Below are 15,812 nucleotides of genomic sequence, written 5' to 3'. Positions count from 1 at the left end.
ATCTGCCATCCCGGCATTGTGGAAGGCACCACAACCTGCACTGTGCACCAGAGTCCACGTGCAGAGAGGTGGCAAACACCCGATGCTGGAGAGCATAGGTGACAAACTCCACTCGCTGCGTGGGTTCCACACCGCACCTTGTTCACCTGCTATGCAGGCTGAGATGAATACTGGAAACTAAACAGTGATGCCACGAGGATGGTTACCAGAAACTCAAAAAGAGATCATAAAAATAAAGGCAAGGAAAATGTCTTTCAGGTCTGAGATTAATTGGGATTCACTGGAAAATAGTTATACTACTGCATTCTGGAGTCTTACCAAGCTATCCAAAGTGTCTACATAAGTATGGCTTTCCTATAAGTGTACAGAATTCAAATGTAAAACAGGTACTGTAGAACTCTCTGAAAGACCGCCTCCCCCAGAAGCCCAGCATTTAAAAGAGCAGGCCTAATTAAGCTGATTAGTCATGCTAGGTCCTGACGCTCTACAACCATAATTGCTCTTGCTGGATGAAGTCGCAAGCAAAGAGCATACACAGTTCAATCTTCTTGCCAGTGGAAACACAAACATTTGCATTGAAGTTTATACATAACGTGCTAATGAACTGGGCCCAACTCCACGCAGATCTGCTCCCTCCGACACGGCACGGGCCGCAAGGGATTGGCGTCACAGGGAGGGGGTGTTAGACACAGATTTATGTTTCAAATGCTGAGACCATGTGGAGTTTGTCATTAAAGTGAATCAGAATTGTGGATTCAATCACCCCACAGACACACTTCGAGAGACAGAATGTCTGCCCGGGTTAGATCGGTCAGTCAGTCTTACCTTGTTCTGTGCAGTGCCCAGGTTCAATGCTTCTGACAACATAAATGCCCAGCAAGTGTGACCGAGCGTCACCGAAGGGAAGGAGTAGCCTGCTGGAAGCACACCTGGCCTGCTGTGCTACTTTACGTTTCACACTCTGGCTGGCCTGAGAGCAGCCAGAGGGCTCTGTCCCTACCCACCGAGGGTAGGGTAGGGACCTACCCTAAGACCTAAGACCCTGCCCGAAGACCTGCTGTGGTTTCTCGTGGCACTGAAACAGACCAGCAGGCTGACCTTGTCTATTTTCTTTTCTCATTTTTAAAGATTTATTTATTTTATGCAAGGACTGGGGTACAGGCCAGATGTGCGGGAAGGTGAGAGGATTCACCGAAGACAGAGCAGGGAATAGAACAGGCAGACTGACGAAACACTGCTGAGTGGAGCAGCGGGCGAGACAGGAGAGGTCTGTCGCGCCATGTGGGACCCTCGCCGGTGGCCAGGTATCGAACCGGCGCTGCAGAGGCTGCGGGCAGCTTCACAGCCCAGCGCTCAACCACTGCACCACCAGGGGAGGCACCATGACCTTTGCCGCGGACCAGCCCAGCGGCGGCGGGAGATCGAGACAATCTCAGGGTTGAGTGAGAACGAGCAAAAGGTGGTCGAAGGAATTAGGGCGGGGGACAAGAAAGAATGACACACAGACACACTCAAGGGAGAGTGAAAATCTGAGTGTAATTTGCTCAAATCATTACGCATATTTATACATTTTCAAAAAGCATTAGGTCACACAAAATCTATTTTCCCAGCATAACAATGTTTCTTGTTACCTAGGCATAGAATACAATTTTCTAGCTAATAGTTTACAAGTTGCTAAGCATATGTGGTTACATTTCCTGAAACTGATTTTTACATATATAGAAAAAGTCAGGTAAGAAAATTAATTATGGACAAGTTGCTAAGTTACTACTTATTCAGAAACAATGATTAACTGGTTAATGGTTAAACTGCTTTGTAGGTAATTCCATCAGGCTTGTTTGTAGGCAACGCTCTAAGCAGCCTTGTTTTCAAGCAAAGAAGGGGTTTTTTACTGCAGGCTTATTGCCTAGATTGGGCTTATAGGCTTGTAGGCCTTGTTTGATCTGAACGCCAAAGTTTATCATGATGAAGCCCCTCGGGGACTGCGCCTGTCTTAGGTCGTCAGGAGTCACAGATATGCGGCTGGCCAGTGCCTTCTCTAGTCTGCCCCCGATCTTACCCGTCATTGACTGTCCAGTCCAGCGCACAGGGGAAGAGGGTCTTACGTACTCTATTTGTGAGCATCCACAGTACAGCCACTCTTTATTTCATCCAATTACTGGCGAGCAATGGTGGCAACAGTGGCATTGCCAACCATGGAGGCAGGAGCTGCCACAACCTTGTCTATTTTTTTCCTCTCAACCTAACATGGACCAAGACACACTGAACAGAAATTAAAAGCTGATGTTTGGAAAATAGTCAGACACAAATGACTACAAGCGGCCCTTCTGTGTGGTCCATGGGGGTGCAGGTGGAGGGAGGCACCCCTGGGAGGGCAGAGGTGGCAACTGAAGGGCCTGAGGCTGGCTTCCAGGTGTGGTTGCTCAAGTGCAGTCAGTGAGACGCTGGGCCCTCGACCTTGCTGTGGGGATGGTGTTACTTCATCAGAAGGAGTTTAAGTAAACTCAAAGAAGACAAAAGGCTCTGCTCCCTACCTGAACCCCTAGGATTCAGGGTCATTTCTTGAGCCCTGTTCAAACTGTACACACCCATAGACTTTGCCCGCCCTCCCCATTCTGACCAATTCCCCAGGACACTCCCTGCTTTGCTGAGCTAGTTCTCCTTAATGAAGTGGGGCTCATCCCCTCGCTCCACGGAGCAGGAAAGAACAGTGGGACCATGGCCTTGACAGAAGGCAGCAGCCCGAGCCAGAGCTTCCTTGCGCGGGTGTCACAGGGGCTCAGCTGTTGTGTTTCAAGTGGATTTCTAAAACATCAGCAGGTGCTTTCATTACAACATGATTCAGGGACAGACACAAATCTGCTTCTGAATTCTCACCACCAAGGCCAGTGTCACCTGGGGTCTCTGGGTGTCAGCTGAGTACATGAGCCTGAGAGCACGCTTGGGGGAGTGGCTCTGGACAGCGTTAGGTATTGCTCATCTGCTAACATTGCTCAATGATGGCAGCCACCAAGAATTACTAACTAGAGACACTTACTAAATGTTATTAAAATTTAGTATAATGGACAAAAATATCACTGTCAAGTTCCCCAAATGGGTTCAAAGCGTAAAATGGTCAACATTTCAGGCCTTCACTTACTTTAGATCACGCGCTGTGCCCGACCTGAGGTGAGCCTCTTTCTGTGAGGGACCAAGCCCTGCACTGAGTGCACTTTCAGCCCTATTTTTTTCTTTTAAAATGTAATGGCTCACTTGGGATCCAAGTAGCCAAAGTCAACCACTGGGTGGGTATGAGGAGGCTGACAACACCTGGCAAGAGGCCAGGAGGAGACTTCTGAGAAGATGGCACTGAAAGCAGTGGGCCAGGCAGTCACAGGATGAAGCAGCGGGGTGACAGGCAGCACTGCGCTCCGGCTAAAGATGCAGACCTGCCGCTTTCTCAGCAGAGATCTTTAAAAGAGGTACACTGCACGAGGACAAAGGAACAGGACGTGGCGAGAGCAGCAGCCATTTCAGAAGCTGGCTGAGCAGGTGGAAGAACAAAAGCCATGGCGCCGTGGAAATGCCGGGTGGTGGCCGGGCTTGCCCTGCTGTGGAATACCCCAGAGGGTCAGGCATAAGGAACTTATAGAAGTGGGGTGAAGTGGCTTCTGAAACTAGGAGTGCTGTTGGAAAGTCTGTTTGAGAAGCTGTTATTTAGTCCCTATGCCTCCTCCCACATAGCAGACTTGGGTACTGCCTGCTCTCCCAGTTACACCCCAGGGCGGGCACTGTACCACGCATGTGGAGGAGGGCAAGGGGCACAGAGAGCCCTGTCCAGGCTGCTGCTGCTGGAGCCGGACCTGCTCCTTGGGAGAGCACGCTGGAGGAATCCTCCCCCCACCACCGGCTCCCTGGGGGACGCCACTAGATTCAGCAAAGAGGGCTAAAGACCCTGACTGCGAGGAGTTCCCAACAAAGTGAGTGGTCTGCTTACTCTCGGGGGAGGGAAACCTACACTGCCACTGCCAGGGGCAGAGCTTCCAATTGGCTTCTCTGCTCCTCTCTAAAACAAGATGGCCGAGTGGCAAGAAATACTCGAGGATCGCCTCTAAGATGAGAACCAGAGGGAAACAAATTAATTTGGAGGAAATCAAGATGCTAAAGAAGGCCGAGACCAGGAGGAGACCTGATATGCTGATCGCAGAGGTGACGGGACACCGTGCCCGTGACACAGGGACAGAGCGCCACGAAGGGAAGGGCACTCAGGTCAAGGAGCGCTTGGAAATTAAAAATGATAGGCCACACAAAAAACAGCAGAGGGGGTCAGAAGTTGAGGAAATATGCCTGAAAAAAAGTGAAATGGAAAGTAAGTATAAGGCAAAAAATGAGAAAACCAGAGGACCACTTTCTGAATAACAAAATCTCCAAGGAACAGGGTAACAGAGGAGACCAGAGAAGTAATGAAATTCCCGAGAATTAACGGTCACCAGCTTCTAGTCTGAACAGAGCACTGTGCAGTCATCCCAGGAAAGTTCAGAGCTCGGACAAGAGAAGCTCCTGCAGGTTCGCAGAGAGAAAAGGCAGGGCACCCCAGGAGTGACGGCGGAGGGAAGGCTCAGGGTTCCAAGGGAACCCACTTGCCCCGAATCTACACTCAGTCTAGCCACCAATCAGGCATTAGTAAGAAGAGATGCGCGGGCACGCATCTCTATCTCCTCAGCACTATTTTTCTTAGAAACTATCGGGCCACTTGCCCTTCCAGCTGCGGAGGGTAGTAGGGGGTCAGGAGAGGTGAGGTGGGGGCCCAGGAGGGGCAGGGTGGTGAGATGGGCAGTGTGGGAGGCGGGCACTGGCCTCGGCACAGGAGGGGCCATCCTGGGCACTAGATCCAGGCTGCACTGGGTAGATGGGTGACGGGCCAGCCGCACAGGAGCCACCACAGCGAGGAGGGCTGAGGCTGCACAAGAACCCACGCAAATGAGTGAATATCAAGCCCAGAAAAGGGACAAGCTGGGCGGGATGGGAAGCCCTCCCTGTGCACGCAGGGCCAGCGCGGGGTATGTGCACAGACCCCTCATCTACAGCGCAGGCCCCAAACTCACAGTCCACGGGAGCAAGGAGCAGCCTGCCGGTTAGAGATGGGGCACCACTCTCAGCCGGATGAGCGAAGAAGTGCGCTTGCGGGAGCGGGAGGGGGGTGAGCAGCGGCTGCTTCAGAGGACATAGGGCCACGGGGTCTGCAGCCCATGCAGCAGCAACATTGACAAGGAAGAAAGTAATGGCAAAGTCCGAGCCAAAATACATGTTGCTGAGGAACCAGGATCTGGATAACATGACCCATGGACTTGTCTCAGGACACTTGGAGAGCCCCACTGGACCACATACCTGTGACTTATTTGTGGCTTTGAGGGACCTCACGACATCCTCCTGGGAGGCTATGCTGTTGAACAGCTCCAGCGGGGAGCCACGGCCCTGCACGCCATCCGGCACATTCGCCATTTTCCAGAACCTCGGGGCTGGCTTCCTAGGGTATCTGCCCGAAGATGTGCTCAGTGGTCCAGACAAAATTGTTGCGGAGAGGAGAGATCAACAAGACCCGTGCTTTCCTGTGTTATAACAAAGGACATGGAGACAATGACTCAACATAAGCAGAAATGTGGCACCATGAAAAACGGAAAAAACCAAACACGAAGAATAAGGACTAAGGCTCTGAGGCGTGGCCTGAGCAAGGCCAAGGAGGGCCTTCCTGAGCCAGCCTGCACCTGCATGGGCACCCTCCCAGTGCCCTGGGTACCAGCGGGACCCATGTTTTGCCCAGGGAGCAAACACCAAGGGGCTAAAATGTTTGGCAAACTGCTATTTACTCTTTGTATCTTAATTTCACTGGGGACGAACTGCCAGATGTTTGCAGCCGTAACGAACCTTTCACTGGGCAAACAGGCCATGCTGGCCAGCTGCTCGGTTCCCAGGTGGAGAGGTCGCGGTGGGGGGCCCTTATCATACCAGGTTCCGAATATAGCCTGCCTGTTCCACATGCTGCCGTCTCTCCCGCCACGCCTTCAAGGTGTGCCTGCACATTAGTCACTACTTCCTGTCCTCCTGGAGGATGGAGTGGGCCCAGGCAGGACCTGGGACAGTCTGGGGGCAGAGACAGGTCCCCTCTTGGGTCAGCTTCCTCATCCATAAAAATGGTTCCATTTTAATGTGCTCCCCAGACAGGTGGCGAGGAGGCCACCTTCCAGCAGGCCCACACCGGGGAGGCTCTAAGCCCCTACACACACCGATTCACTCGAGGGTTACAGCAACTCTGGGAAGTAGACTTGTTATCGCCGTTTTGTAGAGGAGTTAACCCAGAGAGGCACAGAAAGGCTAAAAATCATGCCCAAGAGAAGACGCCAGTTCCAGAGACAGGATACAAACCCAAGCAGTTTGGCCCCAGAGCCAAACTCTCACTCATCTTTCTCCAGGTGACAAACAGTCACGAGCCTCAGCCCCGGCTGTACAACAGGAGGCACCGGCCGACACGAAGGCTGGCTCAGGGGCAAGCGTGCTGGTGCAGTAAGACAACGAGTGTGGCCTCTGCCTATGACTACTTCTTTAATCATTAAGAATTCTAGGGCCTTCCTGGTGGTGCAACGGGCTAAGCACAGCACTGTGAAGCTATCTGCAGCCTCGGCAGCATGAGTTTGCTCCCCGGCCAGGGAGCCGTCCACATAGTGCAGCAGACCTCTCCTGTCTCCCCTCTGCTCCCCTCTCTGCCTCTGGTGGGTCCTCTTACACACCACATGTCTCTGGCCTGTATCCCAGTTCTTGTATCCATAAATAAACAAATCTTTAAAAAAAAAGAAAAATTCTAGTAACTCTGAACCAAACACCATTTTTAAGGAGTGATTCATTTACCCATTTGTTTAAAAGCCATGTAAAGCTAAACCAGAGCAGTTAAGTCAATATAAGCATAGTACCGGAGCCGGGGTGGGACAGCAGCCAGTTTCGTCTTGCTGAGAACCACCCTGATTCCCAGAAAGGGAAGTTCAGTGAGATAACTGAGTTAGATAACAAAGCTCACAGCTTAGGAGGCCTGGAATGCAGAAGAACCTTCTGACCTGTGCTAGAGAGGAGAGACACTCAGCTTCTTATCAAAAAACAAAGTGAGGAAAATTACTTCTACTGACAAATGATCAAACATCCAGTCCAATTCTTTTCACACCAACCGATTCTCCTGACACCCCCAAAGCTGGGCGTTACAGGGTGTGCTGTGTACCAGTGGCCTCCTGGCTGATGGTTCAGGCGAGTCAGAACAACCTGACAAGCAGTTAAACCAGAAGCTGATGCCAAAGGACCTCCCATCTGTGCTCTGTCAGGCTCCCCCTGCCCGCAGTGTCTCACACCCTTCTGCCTGCATGCTGTTGGAGATCTGCTACTGCAAACCTCAGCTCCTCTTTGCAGTTTTTCCAGACCCTGGGACCACGCTGGTGGCCCTGTCCTCTGATGGCGAGCATTGGGCCAGTCACTTCGCCAGGGCACTCACACTGCATTCAGCTGGGTATGTCCTCCAGTGCGTGACGAAAGCAAGTGCCAGTGTCATTCTTTCATGTGCTCCTAGATACCTGGCACACTCCAGTCTATCAGCAGCGTTTACTGAGAATGAATCCACAAGTCATCTAGTTCAACTTTTCCTCTAAGTTTCCATTCTCCCCTGTCCATTTTTGTTTTTTAAAGATTTATTTATGTATACAAGAACTGGGGTACAGGCCAGAGATGCAGGGGTGAGTGTTACAGGGCAGCCCCCTATTGGCATCTGGCGAAAAGGAAACTGTCCTGCCTCAGGGTGATTCTTCCTGCCAAAATGGGTGTCGCTTCTAGTGTGGGGAGGAGACACCATTTTAGTGTCCTCCCCACAGGGTAGTGGAGGCTGTGAAGCATCAGGAGTCTGTGTGGGAGAGGCCTTGTCACATGGAGAAGGACTTATGTCCTGATGTATTTAAGATATTTAACATATGATGCTCCTCCTCTTCTAACTCTGCCCCCTGGCTGTCCCATGGGAAGGGTAAGGTTTATCCTTTCTCTGTGCCATTAGCCGAGCCTCCGCCATATTCAATTTATGGAGGGCGGCCTGTATCTGGTCCTGCATACTTTTAAAAGCTAGATCCTGTATGCTTTTAAAAGCTGACTCAAAAATGTTACGGTTTTCATCCTTCATTCACTTAATAGTTAAATCAAGAGCCTGAATTTGTTGTTGCATGGCTAAGAGCCTGAATGTGTTGTTGCACATTCTCAGTATGCGAAGTAGATCAGCTACCTCTCATAGAACCAAGAATGTAGCAAATGGCGCTTACACATATTACCAAAAAACCACTCAGAAGCACAGACTGTAAAGGGATGGCTTGTAAACCACCCATGTATGTATACAGTAGTAAAATCATGTGCGATACACCAGGTTTCATCAAAAATTATTTACATTTATGAAACTGGTGGTGATATTTAATGGAAAAAGGCTACTCAAATTCAAGGCAGGAAGAAAACTGAAAGAACTCAAGCTAGGGATAAAACTGTGTAAGCTCATGGTTGAGGCCATATTTGGCTCAAAATCACACCCACAAGAGCTGTACGCACAGGAAAAAAGCAGACTTTCCAGGACTTGAGACAAAGATTATACTGTGAGTCCTGCAGACCTAGTGTGCTTATGGTGACCAATGCAAGGAAAGTTATTTTGGGCTGGTCAACCGCTGGTGTAACTTAGAAACCACATTGGACGTCAAACTGTTACAGGGCAGCCCCGATACAGAACGGGGTGCCTGACTGTGGGTCCTCACCCACGTGCTTAAAGGGACTTATTAATACTCTACTGCAGGCACACACAAAAGGTTAATAAAAGGTTTATTTACTAGGGAAGGGCAAGTGAGGAAATGTACAACTCAAGGAGAAAAGTGGGAGATTGAGTCTTAAATGCATCCTACCCGATCCACTGACCTGGAATCCCAAATGGCGCTCTGAGAGCTGGCCAAGAGTCACCAGCCGTGAAGCCAGGAGGCGAGAGAGAGAGAGAGAGAGAGAGAGAGAGAGAGAGAGAGAGAGAGAGAGAGAGAGAGAGAGAGAGAGAGCGCGCGCGCGCACACGCGCCCCTAAGGCCCACATGTTTGGTTTTTATATCAAACCTGGCTGCTTAACTCCATCCCCAGGTCCCAGCCACCTTCCCTTTGGTGGTGATGGGATTTGTCTTTCCTAATGTCTTGATGACTTTGGATTGGAATGGGGGTGGAGTCCACAAAGCCTGTATGGAATTAGCTCAGGACATCCTTTCCCCCTAGCAATTGGATTCACCAGAGACAGAGTGGGGAACAGAACAGGCAGACTGACCAAAGTATACTGCTGAGGGGAGCAGCAGGCGAGACAGGAGAGGTCTGCTGGGCCATGTGGATTGCTTCCTGGCTGGCCGAGGATTGAACTCATGCTGCAGAGGCTGCGGATTGCTTCCTGGGTTGTGTCTTAACCCCTGCGCCACCAGGGAGGCCCCATTCTCCGCTGTCTTGGTGTAAGTTTGTTCAGTTTAACACCCCCTGATGTTAGGCAGCCTGCAGACGCTGTGCCAAGCCTCTGAGATTTGGGAGGGCCTGTGTTGATCCCATAGTGTGTTCTCACACCCCCAGTTTGGTTCCTTCACCTATGGCTAACACCCACCCACCACCCTATTTACTCTTGAGAATTCCCTTCAGTTTACCCCTGTCCTTTCAAAAAAGGTGGTTTCCTGTAGGAAAGGGCATAGGCAGGAGCAGTAAAGTTCTAAAGTCTGTGAGGAGGCGCAAAGTCAAGGACAGAGTTAAATCACCCTTAAACATTCCTAGGGAGAGTGCCAAGTGGAATGCCTGGGTGAGCCCTGCCTGGACACTCCTCTTGCAGTGGTGTGAGGAAGTATGGAGGATCAGCTAGACAAATGGGGCCTTCACTGAGGAGCCATGTTGTAGGGAAAACCATGTATCTTTTTAAATATCAGAAGCCCACTTAAGAAGAGAGACCTGGTAACTAAATCTGATGGCGGGAACAGCAGATGAGATCTCCCTGCACTCATGTTTGTGAGAGATGTGCTATCTGCGTAGGAAGTGTCTACAATGTAAATCTCTCTCTGCGTGTGTGTGTGTGTGTGCGTGTGTGTGTATGATGCAACTTCTTGAGGGATTAGAGGAGTCACTTCAGGAGTGACCAGGAACAAGAAGAACAGAATTAACTGTCACCTTTCTCATTCACCCATCGGTCCACTCACCTGCATTTACTATGGGTATGTTTCCTTTTTTTCTCTCATCTAATCAACATCTGCCTTTATTTCTTTGTTAACAATTATAATTAAGCTTAACCTCAGAGAACTTCTGAAATCACAACCACAGTCTGCACGCACTTTGTGAGCATGTTCTGAGCGGTGGTTCCGGTCCTCATACTTCTTCACAGGGTCTGGATGTGAAAAGGTTGGGGCCCACTATCCTCTGTGTTCACTGCATCAACTGCCACTAGGGCTTTGAATCTTTGTTAAGAAAAACTGTTTTACTTATTTAATAAAGACAACAATCTAAAATAGGAAATGAAGCAATAACCTGTGAAGTAATCTATTATTTCCTCTAAGCAAAAGCGTTTGGAATGTAAAGAGCAAAACTGCAAGCTCCACATCAGATCACAGCCCACCTTCAAAGAGAAAGCCAAAAAAACTCCTAAAATTTAGCTCTCAATTCCTCCTTATAATCAACTTGAATCTCATGCTCATTTTGAAAGCCTCTATTGTTCTGGTACAGCAGAACAGACACTTGAAGAAACAGGCACAGTGTCGGGTTGAGGAATACAAAGGAGAATCACAGAACTATTTAACAGCACATGACTGACTTGGGCATACCCAAATCAACTCACTGAGAAAGTCAGAATATCTGGATTCTGCAATTTGGGGGAAGAATGGAGAGCTTACTCTGGAGCAAATGGGGAAAGCAGGAAGCCCAGGGGTTTCTGGATGCTTGGAATACCACCAGGAGGTGGGATGCCATCCTTACATCCTGGTCTCAGGATGTGGGTGACAAAGGCCTTGGATTGTCAAGTTCCCAGAGGAAAAGAAAGTGACTTGCTTAAAGCAAAGAGTTCTTTACACTTTAAACCTTGTAACAGACCTTCTTCACTGTCTTCTTTAAACAGTGCTAAGTTTATTTTCCTCTCCACATAATAAAGGGAACATTATCTTAAAAGGCAAAGAAGACATTATTTGGGGCTTCCCCGGTGGCGCAGTGGTTGAGAGCTGGGTTGCGAAGCTGCCAACAGCCTCTGCAGCGCCAGTTCAATCTCCGACCGCCGGCGTGAGGGTCCCACATGGCGCGCAGACCTCTCCTGCCGCCCGCTGCTCCCCTCAGCAGTGTACTTCATCAGTCTGCCTGCTCTGCTCTCCCCTCTGGCTCTGGTGAATTCTCTCACCCTCCCGCACTTCTGACTGTACCTATTGCTTGTATAAATAAATGGATAAATCTTAAAAAAAAAAGGACATTATTTGAAGCCAGCATAAGATATTTCTGCATATCACAACGAGAATGCTAGTATATTTGGGTGTTTAAGAAGGCCTTATCAGTAAAAATGACAACCAGCCTGAGGTGCTGAACACGAGCTATGAATACAAGCCAGCAACTGCTCATCCAGAGAAGCTGTATTCCCTGAACTCTGGGTCAATGAGATGAAATAAAATATACTGCGCTCTGATCCTAAAAGAGACCAGCCCTGCCTCCCTAAACCAGTCTCCAGCACTTTGGTGACAGGCCAGTAAAAACACCCACACTAAGCCCGCCAAAGGAAGCAATACATACCCAGCTCCCGGAGAGACCGCAGCCCACTGGTCACTCTGGCCTCCAGTAGCTCAGACTGCCCTGTGCAGCCAATAGTCTTCTTTAATAGGCTTTCCCTTTCTCTTAAAGGTTTCCTTAAAAGGAAACTTTCTTCCCCTTTGTTTCCTGTCCCGCCCCCCATGCGGCAACTTGCATCTAGGCGTTTCTTAGAAATCACCCAGGTTCTCAGCAGCACTGCAGCCTCCCGTCCAGCATCCCCGCTGAGACTGTCCAATCGGAGATGGCTGGGTGGACCAACGAAACCCTTTTCAGAAAGGAAATATTGGCAGGTCGTTGCATCAGCCCCCGCTCCCCAGCTGGCCTCCAAGTCACCTCCACGCCCTCAGCACCAGGATGAATACCACGTTTATGTCAAGTCACGGGGTGAAGAGGCAGATTGGAAATTCCCTGCGGTGGCCACTGAAGGGCAGGGCGCCCTGCAAGACCCTAAGCTCTGAGGTCAGAGAGACCCGGGCTCAGCCCCGCTTGGACCTTTAGTTTCAAGAACCCGGGGGGGTCGGCGTGACCCCCCCCGCCGCCCCCCGGTTTCCTCCTCCGTGAAGTGGCCACAACGACGCTCCTAACTGCCGTGCGGGGGACAGTGTCACACCACAGGCCAGGTCCCTGGCCCGGGGCGGACACTCGTACAAGGGGGGCCTTTCCCCGGGAGGGGGACACGCGGGACGCCGAAGGCCGGGCCGGCGGCGCTGGGGGGTCGGGGGACGAGGGGGGCCCCTCGTGGAGCCACGACCCGGAGGCAGCGCGCCGGCCTCTGAGGCGGCTACTCGAGACCCTGCTGGTCGGGCGGCGCCGCCCGGGCTCCCCCCCGGCCTTGCCCGCTCACTCACCCGGCCGCGCCGGGCCCGTCCGCACGCCGGCTCAGCCTCCGCGGCGTCCGTGGAAACGCCGTCCGGCCGGAGCGACTTCCGGCCCGGCCGCGCCCTCATTGGCCCTTCCCGTGGGGGCGGGGCGGAGGGCGCCGCTGATTGGCTGGCGGCCCCGGCGCCGGCGGAACGCGACTGGGCGGCGGAGCGCGGGTCGCCGGCCGCCGGGAGGACCGAGCGCTTCCGGTGCGTGTGGTGAGCGGCGGGCCGGGGTCGAGAGGGGCTGGGGCCCGGGAGCGGCCGGGAGCTCCGCGCCGCTCGACTCTCCGTCACCTCAGGTTCCTTCCGAACGCGCAGGGGCACGCTCCCCCGCATCACCCTTCGCGCCCGCTCCTGCCGCTCGGCCGGCTCCTATTCATCCTTCAAAACCCATCTCTGGTCGTGTCTCGTGTGTCCCCTCCCTCCGTCCGTGGCCCCGGGCGCAGGACCCGCGTTTTGTGTTTAATCTCTGCCCACCCTAAGGCTGGCACAGAGTGGGGGATCAGGAGACGTTCGCTGAGGGAGAAGATCCTATTTCTTTGACTTTCTCTGTGCTCCCATCTCCCCAAGGACACCCCCTCCACACACATCCCCCCCCCCCACCCCCAGGTTGCCTTTCACAACTATTTCTAGATGCTGGGATTGAACAGGGGCCAAAACACGCACAAAGAGCCCAGCCCTCTGGACCTGCCACTTGCCCCCTTCCCTAGACTCACTTCTCCAGGACTTTTACCTTCCATCTTCGGGGCCTCTTCCTACTAATCACCCAGCTCTGTCCTGAAACGTTTTCCTTCCCCTTAGAAACATAAAAGGTGGCACTTTGCCCCAAAGTTTATGTTGTGCCCAGTGGCTCCGTCTTCTCCATGGCTGCCTGTTGATCTGGAATCATCCTGATCTTCTCTCCCATTTCATTTGGTCTGTTGGTTTAGTCTTCAGCATGTCGCCCCACCTCGGATCCCTCACTCCCCCGGGGAATTGCCCAGATGGAACCTTTTCTCTCAGGCCTGCCGTGGCCTCCTGTGTGAAAACTGCAGCCCCAAGCCCACCAGCACCCTTACCCAACATGCTCCACTTCCAGTCACTGTCTCTCCCCACTGGCACAGGAGCATGGTGCTCACACGTCTGGTCTGGCCGGCTGTGGGGCTCCTGCTGCCTGGAACCCGGGGCTTGGCGACTGACCCCATCAGTGTTGGTTGGATGAGTGAATGAAATGTGCATGAAGCAGATTGTATGGGTGCCTGTCACCCTCCTGCACTCATTGGGTCCTAGCTGACTTGCCTGGTCAGGGAGTGGGCCAAGGGGCCCGACTCCCACTGCTGTCTGATCTTTGGCCATAGACCTTGTCTTTAGTTCTGGACATCGGCCTCTCCTGTGCGTCAACCACTGTGGACTGCTGGCTGGGTGGGAACCCCTCCTCACAGCTGGGCACAGGTGCCCTGGTGGTGGGATCTTGGTGGGTGCCTTTGACAGGAAGGAATGAGATGGCTGGTGCTGTGCTTAGGAGTCGAGACAGGTGAGATGTGTGTTCAGGATGGGCTTCAGAGCCAGGCCAGTTATTTAGAGAACAGAAATGCTGGGTTATTCGCTGTGCATCATTTTATATGACCCATCACATTAGTTCCACTTGAGCCTGTCCAGCCGTAGAGAAGGTCTGTGTGGATGATAACTTGTCTGGGAGGCATTAGCTGCCTGGATGAGGCTGCACACGGGAGTGGGTTATGGCAGGAGGCCAATGTCAGCCATTTCTCATACGACAGCCCAACTTGGGTGGCAGAGGAGCCTTCCAGGCAAAAGTGTGGAAAGGGTGGCGGAGTTAATTCCAGGGAGGAGATGGGTGGTAAGCCGCCTGGAATGATTTAACAGAGGACCCACTGGGAAGCTTCTGGTGCTGACCTGATCTCCCCTCCCCTCCCCACAAGGTCCTCCCTGGTGGCACAAAGGGTTAAGCACCGCGCTATAAGCAATCTGCAGCCTCTGCAGCACGAGTTTGATCCCTGCCCAGCCACTGCTCCCCTCAGCAGTGTATTTCACTGTCTGCCTGTTCTGTTCCCCACTCTGTCTGTGGTGAATCCTCTCACCCCCTGCACCTCTGGCCTGTACCCCAGTTCTTGTATGCATAAATGAATAAATCTTAAAAAAAAAAAAAAAGAAAAGGAGGAGCTTGAGGAGGTTTATCCAGAAGGGAGGGCATCCTGGGTTTCCTCAGAAGCTGGTCTGCTGCCTAAGCTTTCTTAGGCGGTGCTCCACCACGCCCTCTGCTGTCGGGGCCATGTCCGGCAGCCTTGCTTTCCTCCTGACGGCCTTGGTCTTAGTGGTGCATCTTGAACTCCAGACTGAAGCACTTTTTTTTTTTTTTTAAAGATTTATTTTATTTATACAAGAGCCGGGGTACAGGCCAGATGTGTGGGAGGGTGAGAGGACTCACCAGAGACAGTGGGAAACAGAACAGGCAGACTGACAAAATACGCTGCTGAGGGGAGCAGCGGGCGAGACAGGAGAGGTTTGCTCACCATGTGGGTTGCTCCAAGGCTGGCGGGGTTCGAACTGGCACTGCAGAGCTTCACAGTGCTGCACTCAACTGCCTGCGCCACCAGGGAGGCCTGAAGCATTTTCTGAATCCTAGTTGACAACAACTTATCATGGATGATGGTTCAGAATTCCAGGAAGAATTCTTTTTTAAGGGAGGGGAAATTCACTTCTTTGTGAATGGATTGAAATGGGCAGATTTGGGGCACACACTCAGAATTGGTGTCTCAGGCGCCTTGGCCTTGCGTTATCGACAGTGGCCTGTCTCTTCGACTGGATTATATCGAGATGAATATCTGGGGAGAACTTCTAGACAGAGGCATCGAAGGAAGGGCGAGGCTAGCTTGCTTTTCCCACTGGGTAGATTCTGACATTTTTCTTGCAGTATTTTCAGCCCCAAGCCCATTCACATTGGTGAGCGTGGGTTCCTCCCATTCATGCTGATAAACAGTGCTGCCGGCGCTTCCTTTCTATCTGTGCAAACATCTGCTGGTATTTGTGTAGGACAGAGTTCTCATGTGGGCTTGTTGCAATAAAAACTATCTGTTTAAACTTGTAATAGTTACTGCCCAGATTGACTTTTCAAAAGTCATTTTTAAAA

Source organism: Talpa europaea (genome assembly GCF_964194135.1).
Source record: "Talpa europaea genome assembly, chromosome: 8".
In the NCBI taxonomy this organism is placed as follows: Eukaryota; Metazoa; Chordata; class Mammalia; order Eulipotyphla; family Talpidae; genus Talpa; species Talpa europaea.
The sequence above is the reverse complement of the archived record's forward strand: the minus strand, read 5'-3'. Positions refer to the sequence as shown.